This window comes from Girardinichthys multiradiatus, chromosome 14, assembly GCF_021462225.1.
Source record: "Girardinichthys multiradiatus isolate DD_20200921_A chromosome 14, DD_fGirMul_XY1, whole genome shotgun sequence".
Classification (NCBI taxonomy): Eukaryota; Metazoa; Chordata; class Actinopteri; order Cyprinodontiformes; family Goodeidae; genus Girardinichthys; species Girardinichthys multiradiatus.
Genome location: NC_061807.1, coordinates 7,675,199 through 7,686,701, shown reverse-complemented (window position 1 = coordinate 7,686,701; position 11,503 = coordinate 7,675,199). Strand labels below are relative to the sequence as shown.

At 42.2% G+C, this 11,503-nt stretch overlaps 1 protein-coding gene across 1 annotated transcript in view; it reads left to right on the top strand.

The window, feature by feature from the left end:
* The first annotated feature begins 329 nt into the window (after positions 1-329).
* LOC124880593 (Fc receptor-like protein 4) overlaps positions 330-11,503 on the top strand; it is a 29,789-nt gene continuing 18,615 nt past the window's right edge. The window contains exons 1-6 of the mRNA XM_047385862.1: positions 330-437; positions 3,032-3,142; positions 9,844-9,978; positions 10,083-10,118; positions 10,305-10,696; positions 10,785-10,940. The gene's annotated coding sequence lies outside the window, so the exon portion shown is untranslated. The remainder of the gene's footprint in view (positions 438-3,031; positions 3,143-9,843; positions 9,979-10,082; positions 10,119-10,304; positions 10,697-10,784; positions 10,941-11,503) is intronic.

Here is an 11,503-nt window from a genome sequence, read left to right as displayed (position 1 = left end):
GGCTGATGTTATCCTGTTCTTCCTCGTTCTTAAGTTTTAATATTATTTTAAATTCCTCCCTCATAACTTTCCTCCTAACTATCCTTTCTTCTTCTGAACTGCTTCCTTCCAATTCTCGCTTGCTACCTTGGATATCACCAATTCCCTTTCCGTCATCTATTTTATTTCTTCCACGTCCTTTCCCTCTTCCTCTTCCTCTCCCCACAGGCGTCCACCCTTTAAAATCTTCCTCATTTCTTGTCTCCATTTCCAACCGAACCATTCACATACCAGTTTATGCCCAAATCCACCTTTTCCAAATCTAATATATTTCTATTTTTTGTTTTTCCAGCACTGCACCAAAACTGTTCTTGTTCGACGTAGTCTCGCTGTGACGCCCCTGGAACCTTTTTTCCCTCATAACTGTATTGAAACATATGGAGGCCCATTTCCGCCATGTAAGACAAAATAAAAGCCCAACAAGAAGTCGTAATTTCAATTTTGAAAGTCATAATTTTGAGTTTGAAAGTCATAATTTCTGAGTTTTTAAGTCATAATTACGAGAATAAAAATCACAATTACGAGTTTTAAAGTCGTAATTATGAGTTTGAAAGTCATAATTTCAATTTTGAAAGTCATAATTTCGAGTTTGAAAGTCATAATTTCTGAGTTTTTAAGTCACAATTACGAGAGTAAAAATCACAATTACGAGTTTTAAAGTCATAATTATGTTTTTATTCAATTCAATTCAGTTTTATTTATATAGCGCCAATTCACAACACATGTCGTCTCAAGGCACTTCACAAAAGTCAGGTTCATACATTCCAATTAATCCTAATCATTGAACAGTGCAGTCGGAGTTAGTTATTTATTCAAATTGGATAAAAAGTTTTTCTGTCTAAGGAAACCCAGCAGATTGCATCCAGTCAGTGACTTGTAGCATTCACTCCTCCTGGATGAGCATGTAGAGACAGTGGACAGTCACTGGCGTTGACTTTGCAGCAATCCCTCATACTGAGCATGCATGTAGCGACAGTGGAGAGGAAAAACTCCCTTTTAACAGGAAGAAACTTCCAGCAGAACCAGAACCAGGCTCAGTGTGAGCGGCCATCTGCCACGACCGACTGGGGGTTTGAGAGAACAGAGCAGAAACACAAAGAGAACAAAGAAGCACTGATCCAGGAGTACTTTCTATGGGAAGGAAAAGTAAATGTTAATGGATGTAGCTCCTTTAGTCGTTTCATCTAGAAAGAAAGAACAGATAAACTCTGAGACAGTTTTAAGGTTAGAGTCTGAAAGAGAGAACATAGAGTTAGTTACAGTAGAAGCTCAGTCAGCAGCCATGTCTAGGAGAGAGAAAGGGTTAAACACTGAAAGACAGGGCAAAGTGTATCAGGTGAGCAGTAAGTTGTTGCCAGCAGAAGCTCGGACGATGCCCCTCTCCAGAAAGGTGTCACAGGTAGACACAGAGTCAGGCCAGGTGTAGCTTCTAGGAAGAGAAAAGAGAACAAAGTAAACCCTGGAGTTTAAAGATGATTTATCATTTACATGAACAAACTGGAATCTGTCAGACAGATAAGATTTAAACCAGCCTAGCGCTGTTCCCCTGATCCCTACAGTATATTCCAGCCTTTTTAAGAGAATATTATGGTCGACTGTATCAAATGCAGCACTGAGATCTAACAGAACCAGAACAGACACAAGTCCATTATCTGAGGCCATAAGAATATCATTAGTGACTTTCAGCAGAGCTGTTTCAGTGCTATGATGAGCTCTGAAACCTGACTGAAACTCTTCAAACAGGTCATTGCTGTGTAAATGTTCACACATTTGATTAGTAACTATTTTCTCAATAATGTTAGATAAGAATGGAAGATTGGATATAGGTCTGTAATTTTTCAAGTCATCTCGATCAAACGAAGGTTTCTTAAGTAAAGGTTTAATTACCGCTAACTTAAAAGCCTGTGGTTCTGATCCATTTACTAAAGATAGATTAATCATATCTAAAATGGGGCTGGTAATCAGAGGGAACACTTCCTTAAATAATTTGGTTGGGATTGGGTCTAACATACAAGTTGAAGGTTTAGATGAAGCTAATATTTCTGAAAACTCAGGAAGCTTCACAGGATCAAAACAGTCCAAACACAAATCAGGTTCTACAGTTATTTCCAATGTTGTCTCACTTGCTGAGGATGAAGTAATCATCTTCAGGAGTATGTCAAAGATTTTATTTTTAATAGAATCAATTTTATTTAAGAAGAATCCCATAAAGTCATGACTGCTAAGAGCTAAGGGAATGGGTGGCTCAACAGAGCTATGACTGTGTGTAAGTTTAGCAACTGTACTAAAGAGAAACCTAGGATTATTCTTGTTCTCTTCTATTAATGATGAGAAATAAGATGTTCTAGCTTGGTGAAGTGTCTTTTTATTCAACAATAGGCTATTTTTCCAGATTAAGTAGGAATCCTCTAGGTGTGTAGAGCGCCATTTTCTCTCCAATTTTCTAACATTGTGTTTTAAAGTACGCAGCTCTGAATTAAACCAGGGAGCTAGCCTCCTATGAATAATTACCTTCTTTTTCAAGGGGGCTGCATTGTCTAATGCATCACGCAATGATGAAGAAACACTATGAACAAGAGAATCAATTTTTGAAGGGGAAGAAACTAAATTATTACCCTCCACTGTGTTTTTCTGTGATAATAAGTAAATCAAAAGTGGAACAGATTCTTTAAAGATTGTTACAGCATCGTCTGATAATGATCTACTATAATGAAATTTTCTTTCAGGTGTGGAGTACTCGGTTAAATTAAACTCAAAGGTTATTAAGAAATGGTCAGACAGAACAGGGTTATGAGAAAATATTGTTATGTCTTTACACTCAATGCTATATGTCACTTCCGCTTGATGACCTTCAACCACACCCACTCGACCTGGGGTGTTGTTGGCTCTCCTGTAGATCTCTGAGATCCCAGAACATTTTTGTAGGTTTCCATTACCATCTGTAGCTGAGAAAAATAGTCTTTGTGTGACAGATTCTGTATATCACCTGTAGATGTCAGAACTGTTCCTCGTGGTCCCGGAAAACTCCTTCCGGTTTCCAGCTCGTATGAAGTGTATCCTGTGGTTGAGTTCACTGAACACCTGATTGACATCAAAGCAAGAGGTAATGCATCAACCCATGATAATTTAGTCTGTGCACAGATTTTAGCCAATTTGTTTTTCAGGTTTTGATTCATTCTTTCAACTTTTCCTTGGGACTGAGGATGATACACCGAGCCAAACCTGTGTTTCAGAAACAAACTGGACTCCAGCTGTTGCAGCTCCTGGTTCTTAAAATGGGTTTGGGTTCCATTGTCAGTCCTTATCTTTTCAGGAAATCCGTGTCTGGGAATGTAATAGTTAATGAGACATTTAACCACAGTTTTACTATCTTCCTTTGTCGCTGGCCATGCTTCTGGCCATCCTGTGAAAGCATCCACACACACAAGCAGATATCTGAAACCTCTTACTGACTGCACCATGTCTGTGTAGTCAATAATTATTTCCTTTCCTGGCCTTGTGATTAAAGGAAAATTTCCCTGCAACGGTGTCAAGGTTTTCTTTGGGTTGAATTGTCCACACACTGTACAGCATTTCACAAAGTGTTTCACCATGTCTGTCATGAAAGGATGCCTCCCCTCCTTCAGATTCTCCAGCATCTGTTTAATTCCAACGTGTCCTACTCCATGTGCCTCAGAAAAAAGTTCCTGTTTAAGTCCAGGAGGGAACACCATCCTACCATCTGGTCCTCTCCAACATCCTGACTGCTCTGTAGCTCCTCTCATCCTCCACATGTTCTTCTCCTCAGGAGCTGCTCTGCTTTGCAGCTCCACTACTCTCTCTAAGGTCAACTGTTCTCTCACTTCCTCCTCTTCAGCCACCATCATCATGTGAGCAATATAACCTGCTGTTATCTCGGCAGAATGGTCAGCAGCCCGATTCCCTCTTGCTACTTCTGAATCACTGCTGCTATGTCCTTTACATTTGATCACTGTTACTTTTGCTGGTAACAACAAGACTTCTGCTAGCTCTTTCATTTCTGCTTCATGTTTTATAGGTTTTCCTCCAGCTGTCAAAAATCCTGCTCTCAACCACTGACAGAGCTCCAGATGAACGGCTCCTGCTGAGTAAGCTGAGTCTGTGGACACGTTCACTTCCTGGCCCTCTGTCAGTCTGAGTGTTGCTATTACTGCCATAACTTCTGCTCTCTGCGCTGATTGGAGTCCTTCCAACTGTTATCAGTCCTGATTCTGTCTGTTCAACCACAGCATAAGCAGCCTTCAGTCCTTCTGCATCATGCCAGAAACAACAACCATCTGTGAACAGCTGTCTCACCTGAGGTCCCTCAAGGGGGCTGGCTTCTAAATCTGGTCTTACCTTTTCTGTCCTGCTAACCAGATCTTCACATTGATGTGGTTCCTCCTGTGTTTTTCCATCCGCCATGTTGATTCCCTCGTGAGTGAAGGTTATGTTGGTGCCTCCAAGATTTTGCTGAGCCTGTGTTGTCTCAGAGCTGTCATGGTGAAACTTTGTGAGTTCACATATGCCACCACACTGTGAGTTGTTAAAACATTCACAGGGTGTCCCATCACTAAGTGAGCTGTTTTTTGAATTAATTTTGCCAACCCTGCTGCATATTGTGTGTATTGTGGGTGGCGTTTTTCCATGTTATCCATCATTACTGAAATGTACATCAGCACTCTCCTCTCTCCCCCTTTTTTCTGAAACAAAACTCCATTTACTGCCAGTTTTGTTACAGAAACATCCAAATAAAATGGCGTGGTGTAGTCTGGGAGCCTAAATTCTGCCACGTTGGAGAGAAGCTGCTTTAACGCAATAAAGGTTTCCTCTGCTTCCTGTGTCCAATTAAGGACATTGTTGAGATTTCACATGCCCTGTTCTCTGACTAGGTCTCTGAGGGGCTGCGTGAGATCGGTGTTACCTGGGATGTAGGTCCTACTGTAGCCTGTAAGGCATAAAAATGACAGCATGTCTTTCAACCTAAGAGGTTTAGGGTGTGTTAAAATACGTTGCCTATGTGAGCCTGACATGCTAGTGTTTCCTGCGGTAATAACCCCGCCCAGGAAGGAAACTTGCTTCCTTGTTATTTGTAGTTTATTTTTACTGACCTTGAATCCATGTTTATGCAGATGTCTCAGCACCAGTTCTGTAGACTGCAAACAGAGCTCCGCTGTGGATGCAGCCAGTAGTATGTCCTCCACGTACTGAATTAGAGTCACGTTCTGTGGTAGGGGGCAAGTCTGTAACACATCTTTTAAAACCTGGTTAAATATACCTGGGGAAAGGGCGAACCCTTGTGGCAGACGGGTGTAGCACAGCTGCTCCCCACCATAGGTGAAAGAAAAAATGTCTCTGCACTCTTCTACTAATGGCAAACAGAAAAAGCATTAGCTAGATCAATACATGTGTATCACTGCTGTGAAGGTTCAAGGTTGGAGAGAGCAACATAGGGATTTGGGACAGAAACAGTAGAAGTCACCAGAACTGAATTTATTGCTCTTAAATCATGTGCCATGCGGTATTTTCCAGTACCTTTTTTCTCTACAGGAAGGATGGGTGTGTTCCATGCTGAGGCTGAGGTTTCTAACACACCTGCTGCCTTCAGGCCTTCAATGGTGTCTATGATGCCTTCCTGAGCCTGTTGTTTGTGTGGATACTGTGGAACCCAAATAGGGGAGGGAGATGCAACCTGGAAAGAAACTGGGGCGCAGGGGGTTAATCCTACATCTGTGGGCCCTTCAGCCCATAACTGAGAGGGGAGGCGCTGCAAAAGAGCTGCAGCTTTGGGATGATCTGTTTTTTCTCTTCCAGGATGATGTATGAGCATATCATGCTGCAACAGAACTTCATCAGTAGATGTACATTTTATACAGTATGTGTCTGTGTTCTTAGAATACCTTAAGTTGGTGACTGAGGTGTCCTGCCAGTCCCCAGCTGCCAGAGAGTGCTTTACCACTCCTCTCAATTCCTTAGCTTGATGCTCAGGATGCAAACAAAGAGAAACATGAGGAACAGCTTCATCTGACATTAAATACTATTCTGCTTGGTCAGGTGTTTAAATCAAATGTTGCAGCCACACCCTCAGGAGCCACATAAATATTTTTGGATGAAATAAACCATGTCCTACCTTCTACTGTTTCATTAAACAAATCTGGTACCATTCAGTGTGACAACGGTTGTAGAACAGAGTGACATGGGGCGGGTCAGGCGGAGAAATGTAGAGGCAGAGACTTTGAATCCAGGGTTTCCACAGCTGATACACAGAGAAGATGCTGCTTGGAGGTTTGGTCAACAGTGTCCAGTAGATGTCAGCATATTCCTCTGCAACTGGCTGTAAAAAATATTGTCCATGCTGAAGCATTTGTCCACATGCCAAAGAGGAACCATCTGGAAAAGTTATTGTTAACCCATCATTACCACACAGCACTGATGCTCCCAGCTTCACTAATAAGTCTATGCCCAGCAAATTAACAGGTGTGCTGGGTGAACACACAAAAGGGTGAGTTACGCTCTGAGTCCCAATCTGAACAGGAAGAATTTATGCAGCCCCTGAGAAGCCCATCACAGAAACAGTCTTGGTAGAGAGCAGTGGTTTAGGAGGTTGCTGTGTTATGGTGGAATAAGTAGCTCCAGTGTCCACTCAAAAATTCAGACAGTTCTCTCCCACCTTTGCAGGCAACATGGGGTCTGCTGTGCCCACGCTGCCTTGGTCCTCCTCAGGGGCGTCAGTATGGGCTGTAAGACGGGTGTCTACCCATCTGTGGATACTGGCCCTGCAGGGGAGGGGCAGGTGCGTGCCCAATGTCCAGACTGACCGCAGTTGTAGCACACATCTCCCAGTGCCCTGCTGGCTCCACCCCTTCCTCTGGGTGCTCCACGCCATCCACCACGACCAGCTGACCACCAACATGCCATCCGCCTCCCCGACCGGGGCCTCTATACCTGTAATTATTAAAATAAATAGGGTGGAGGAGGGGGAAATCCCCCTTCTTGCCACTGATCAGTGACAGGCGGTGACATAGGCATAGGGGTGTGTGCAGCAGGAGGAACAGGTTGAGCAGCAGCTAACATTACATTTTCAGTTTTATCAATTTTTCTCTTACTTAATTTCTCTTTGGCCTCTTGCAGCTGTAATTTAAGGAGCTGATTCTATAGCTGATTTTTCTCCTCTTTTTTCTTTTTCTCTGCCTTCTCTGCCTGTATGTAAAAGGTGAATTAAATGTTTTTCCCACTTTGTGAAGTCTGCTCCCTGCAAATCCGGATTATTTTCCATCTTTTGACACACCTCAACAGGAACTCCTTTTAATATGGCTTTTTAAACAGCTGTCACATTCCTGTCCCGTCACCCTTAGGATTAACTCCTGTGTGTCTCATCCACGTGTCCACTGCAGCACTAATGTGCTCTTTAGGATGCTGATTAGGGTCCCAATCAAATTGAGGGACTGCAACGGGGGCGAATACTGATTTCTCATGGCCTTCCATAGGGCTGTCATTACACGTGTCATCAGGATCCTTACTGCAATCAGCATTCTGTTCCATCTCCCTAGCCACCGAGGGACGCACAGATCGTCCCAAAATTGCTCTAAAGTCACCCAAGGCCAGTGTCATGCCTTTAGTCAATGTATCTAATTCCTGTAACCAGACACGTCCGCATCCTGCAATAGGTGGCAACTTATCCACTAATGCCTGTACTTCTCCCAATGAAAAAGGGACATATTTTGTCATTCCAACTGATGAGGTCAACAACGGACATTGAAATCTGGATGGACCGCTCTGGCTATGAGTAGTCATGGTGTGTGTTCTTCCAGAATCTTTAAACTGTTTTTCTGTTATCTGTTGAGAAGCTTTCTCATATAAATCATGCACTTTTGATTCCAATTATGTAACCCCTCTTAAAAGTCTAAGCGTTCTTGTGCTTCTGTCTCAGGCCCTACTTCAGCTCTTTCACTCAACCAATCACTGCCAGAAGCCACACTACACTGCTCAACACTTTCTTCCTCCTCTGATACTTCTGGCTCAGGGATCCAATTGCCTTTCAGGGATATCTACACCTTTACAGGAGTCCCCGCTGTCTGCCGGTCACCAGAGCTGGGTGCCACTGGCCGCATTTTCTGTCTAGGTTGTGAGTCGGAGCCGCAGGCTCCGTCTTCAAAACACTTAATTTCTCTTTAAAATTCCCCAGGAGGGTTTGGCTCACTCCTGTATGCGGGGGGTTCACACATGGGGTAGAGTGCTGCGGGGGAAAGTTCTGTGTGTAGGTCCCTCCTTATCTCTCTCTATGCGGTCAGAGAAGGGCTCATAACAGGCAGGTCCTCCCACTTGTGGTGTGTATACTTTTGACAGTTCAGGGACAAACGGGTTATAATGTGCACGTAACTGGCCTGATTCTGTGTCTCCTCTAATATAAATGTATCCATTTTGCACATCTACCACTGGATATATACCATGTGTGAGACTATAGGGTGGAGGGACACTCGGCGGGGGTACAGCTGTTTTTTCTGACTGCTTCATTTGTGTTCTGTCCTTAATGCAGTGAATCAATCCCTGCCACCAAACCAACAAATGACCCCATTCTGTCTGTCTTTTCCCTGCATCTTTGCTTCAACTTTACACTTTCTCCCACCAAGTCCTCCTTTCTCATCGGCTTTAATCAACTAACTTTCTTTATCCTTCAGATGCCTCTTATATTCTCGGTTTAACCATCTACCTAACGGTTCCCTGTCATCCATTCCTCCCTTTCCTTCAACAATCACCTCCTTGATCTTTTCTATAGTTTTCTGAACTTCCTTCTTTGACTTTTTTTTTTACCAGAACGCGCTGTCCGCGCTTATGCTTTTTAACCCTTTTATTAACCCTGGTATTTTAAAGGTATGTGTTTGTTTCTGGTGCTAAGCTATCAGCTTCTTTTGTTAGCTCAACTGCTAACAGGTAAGAACACATACTTGGTACTAAAGAGTATTTAACAGAATGTGTCCCTAACATCAGTTTACTAAATCTGATAACTAAGTAAACACCATTAAGCACCATTTCTCCAGAAAGATTTGGCTCTTTTCCAAAATACTCAATAATATTTCTTCAAATATTATTTCAATGTCCTGTGATTGCTTATCTGTCCAGCTGGGTGTCCGCTGTCTGCCAAGGAGTTTGTGTTAGTTATGAACAGCTGAACTTCTGAACATATAATACAATCTAGATAACAGGGATCTAGAGACACAGAAACTAGAAAGGTGTAAAAGACCTAAACAGAAATGACCCAATACCTGAATGACTTGTTGACTTAAGGACAGCTAAATAGGAAGTAACTGGAACACAGTAAGAAAATAAACTTGGCTACCAAAATAAAACAGGAAGTACAGATCAAAATGATCACAAAATACAAAGTTCTCAGAAGACAAGATAAGAACAGACAAGTAAGTCTTGATGATGTTTTTAAAACATCCCAGCTGTCTCTCTTTCTCTCCAAAGAAGCTGATTTCTCAGAAAGTGAGACTTTTCTTTTCAGCACCCACCACCCCCCACATCCACCCACCACCACCACTGTACAATACAGCTGGAATGGAGCAGCTTTGCTGCATCTAATGCAAATCCAGCTTGAGAATCCTTCATGATGTTCTTGAACTTTGGTAGAGTGGTTGATGTTATCCTCACATGTTTGAAGCCAGAAGGTTTGCAACAAAATCTAAAACAGTTGAGTAAAAGCAGAGATAATCTCCTCTACCTGCTGCTTTGTTCTCATGTGAGATTAAATGTGTGGGTTTGTCACCTCTGTTCTTGTATCTGAGTGTTTCCTGCTTTGTGCTGCAGAGAATAGCTCTCAGAGCCTCTGACATGTAGTGGACAGAAAAGAGGAAGAGGAGCTTTTTACTGTCTGTCAAACTGCTGTTGGTCTCATTTCATCCAGCTGCAGAATGGAGGGAACATCTGTCCACAGGCTGCTGGGTGAGTCTCATCTGCTGGATGTTTCTTGGTGTTTAAAATCCTGCTGCTTCTGCTCCTAAATCTGACTAAAGCTCCAACTGACCTGAGATTCATTGTTCCTTCAGCTCTGACCTTCCTGCTGTGCTGCACAACAAACCAAGGTCAGTAAACGTCTATCTGTCCCACTAATGTGGACCTGCCTTATTTTTTATAGTTTTACTTTTTATAATATTCAGTTTCATGTATGAGCAGATCTTAAAGAACCTAAAAAAGATTCACTCAGGTTTTAGATAATGTTGAGGGACATAAAACAGGAAAAAGTCTAGTTCTGTTGAATTTGTCTCCAGGACACTGGAGTGTACTGGTGTGAGTCCAGAGAGGGAGCAGCCAGCAGCAGCATCCAGTTCACTGTCTCTGGTAAGATCAGACTGTGGAGTTAGTGTTGATGAAGCTGTGTGGAAATGGATGAAATGCTGTAGTTTGTCTCTGTGTTGAGGTGGATCAGTGATCCTGCAGAGTCCTGTCCTCCCTGTGATGGAGGGAGATGACGTCACTCTGAGCTGTCAAACAAAGACTCCCTCCAACCTCCCAGCTGCTTTCATTAAAGATGGCTCCCTCATCAGGACTGAGCCTGCAGGTCACATGACCCTCCACCATGTGACCAGCTCTGATGAAGGCCTCTACAAGTGTAACATCAGTGGTGATGGAGAGTCTCCATCCAGCTGGATCTCTGTCTCAGGTCAGGAGGATTAAATTGTTTAACTGGTTTCAAGAGAAAATGTTTGGTAATTATTTAATATATTATTTAATAAATATCTTTATTTCAGAGAAGCCATCAACCTCTTCTAATACTACAATCATTCCTCCACCTCCCTCCCAGTCTCTTCCCTGTGTGTTCCCGTCTCTCGTATGTGTGATTGTTGTGGTTTTACTGGTGATACTGGTTCTACTGGTGAGACGACATGTTCAGAGAAAATCTAAAGGTGCGACAAACCTTCTTAAAGTTTATACTGAAATAGTTTGAAAAGAATTACAGTAAATTTTGATTATGTTGTTTTATTTTAGGTAATCAACAAGTCGGATGGGAAAATATTAATTACACTGACATCAACATTTCACATCATCGATGACAGAAAAACAAATCAAATGAAGGTCAAATTGTTTTCTGTGTTCTTGGTTTTGTTTTGGGGGATTTTCCATCTTTAATGAATGACTTAGATGGATGACAGGAAACCAGTACTTTTACTGACGTCCTGTTGGATAGAAGCTAAAATATCATCTGTAGAACTAAAATTAAATACGTTTTACCACTCCGCCACCTTTAGCTGAAATTAACTGTTTTACAAACAGGATAAGGATAGTTTTACTTTTTAAGAGCTTTTAACAAGTCTGAAACTGTTAAAACTAGGAAGTAGCTCACTGATATCAGCAATATGAAGGAATAAACAGGAAATCCACTGTTGGTGATGTTTTAAGAAAAAACACTTTTCTGTAAACTGACAAGTTTAAATTAAAGATCATAAATTATTTTAGAAAGTGATGTCCT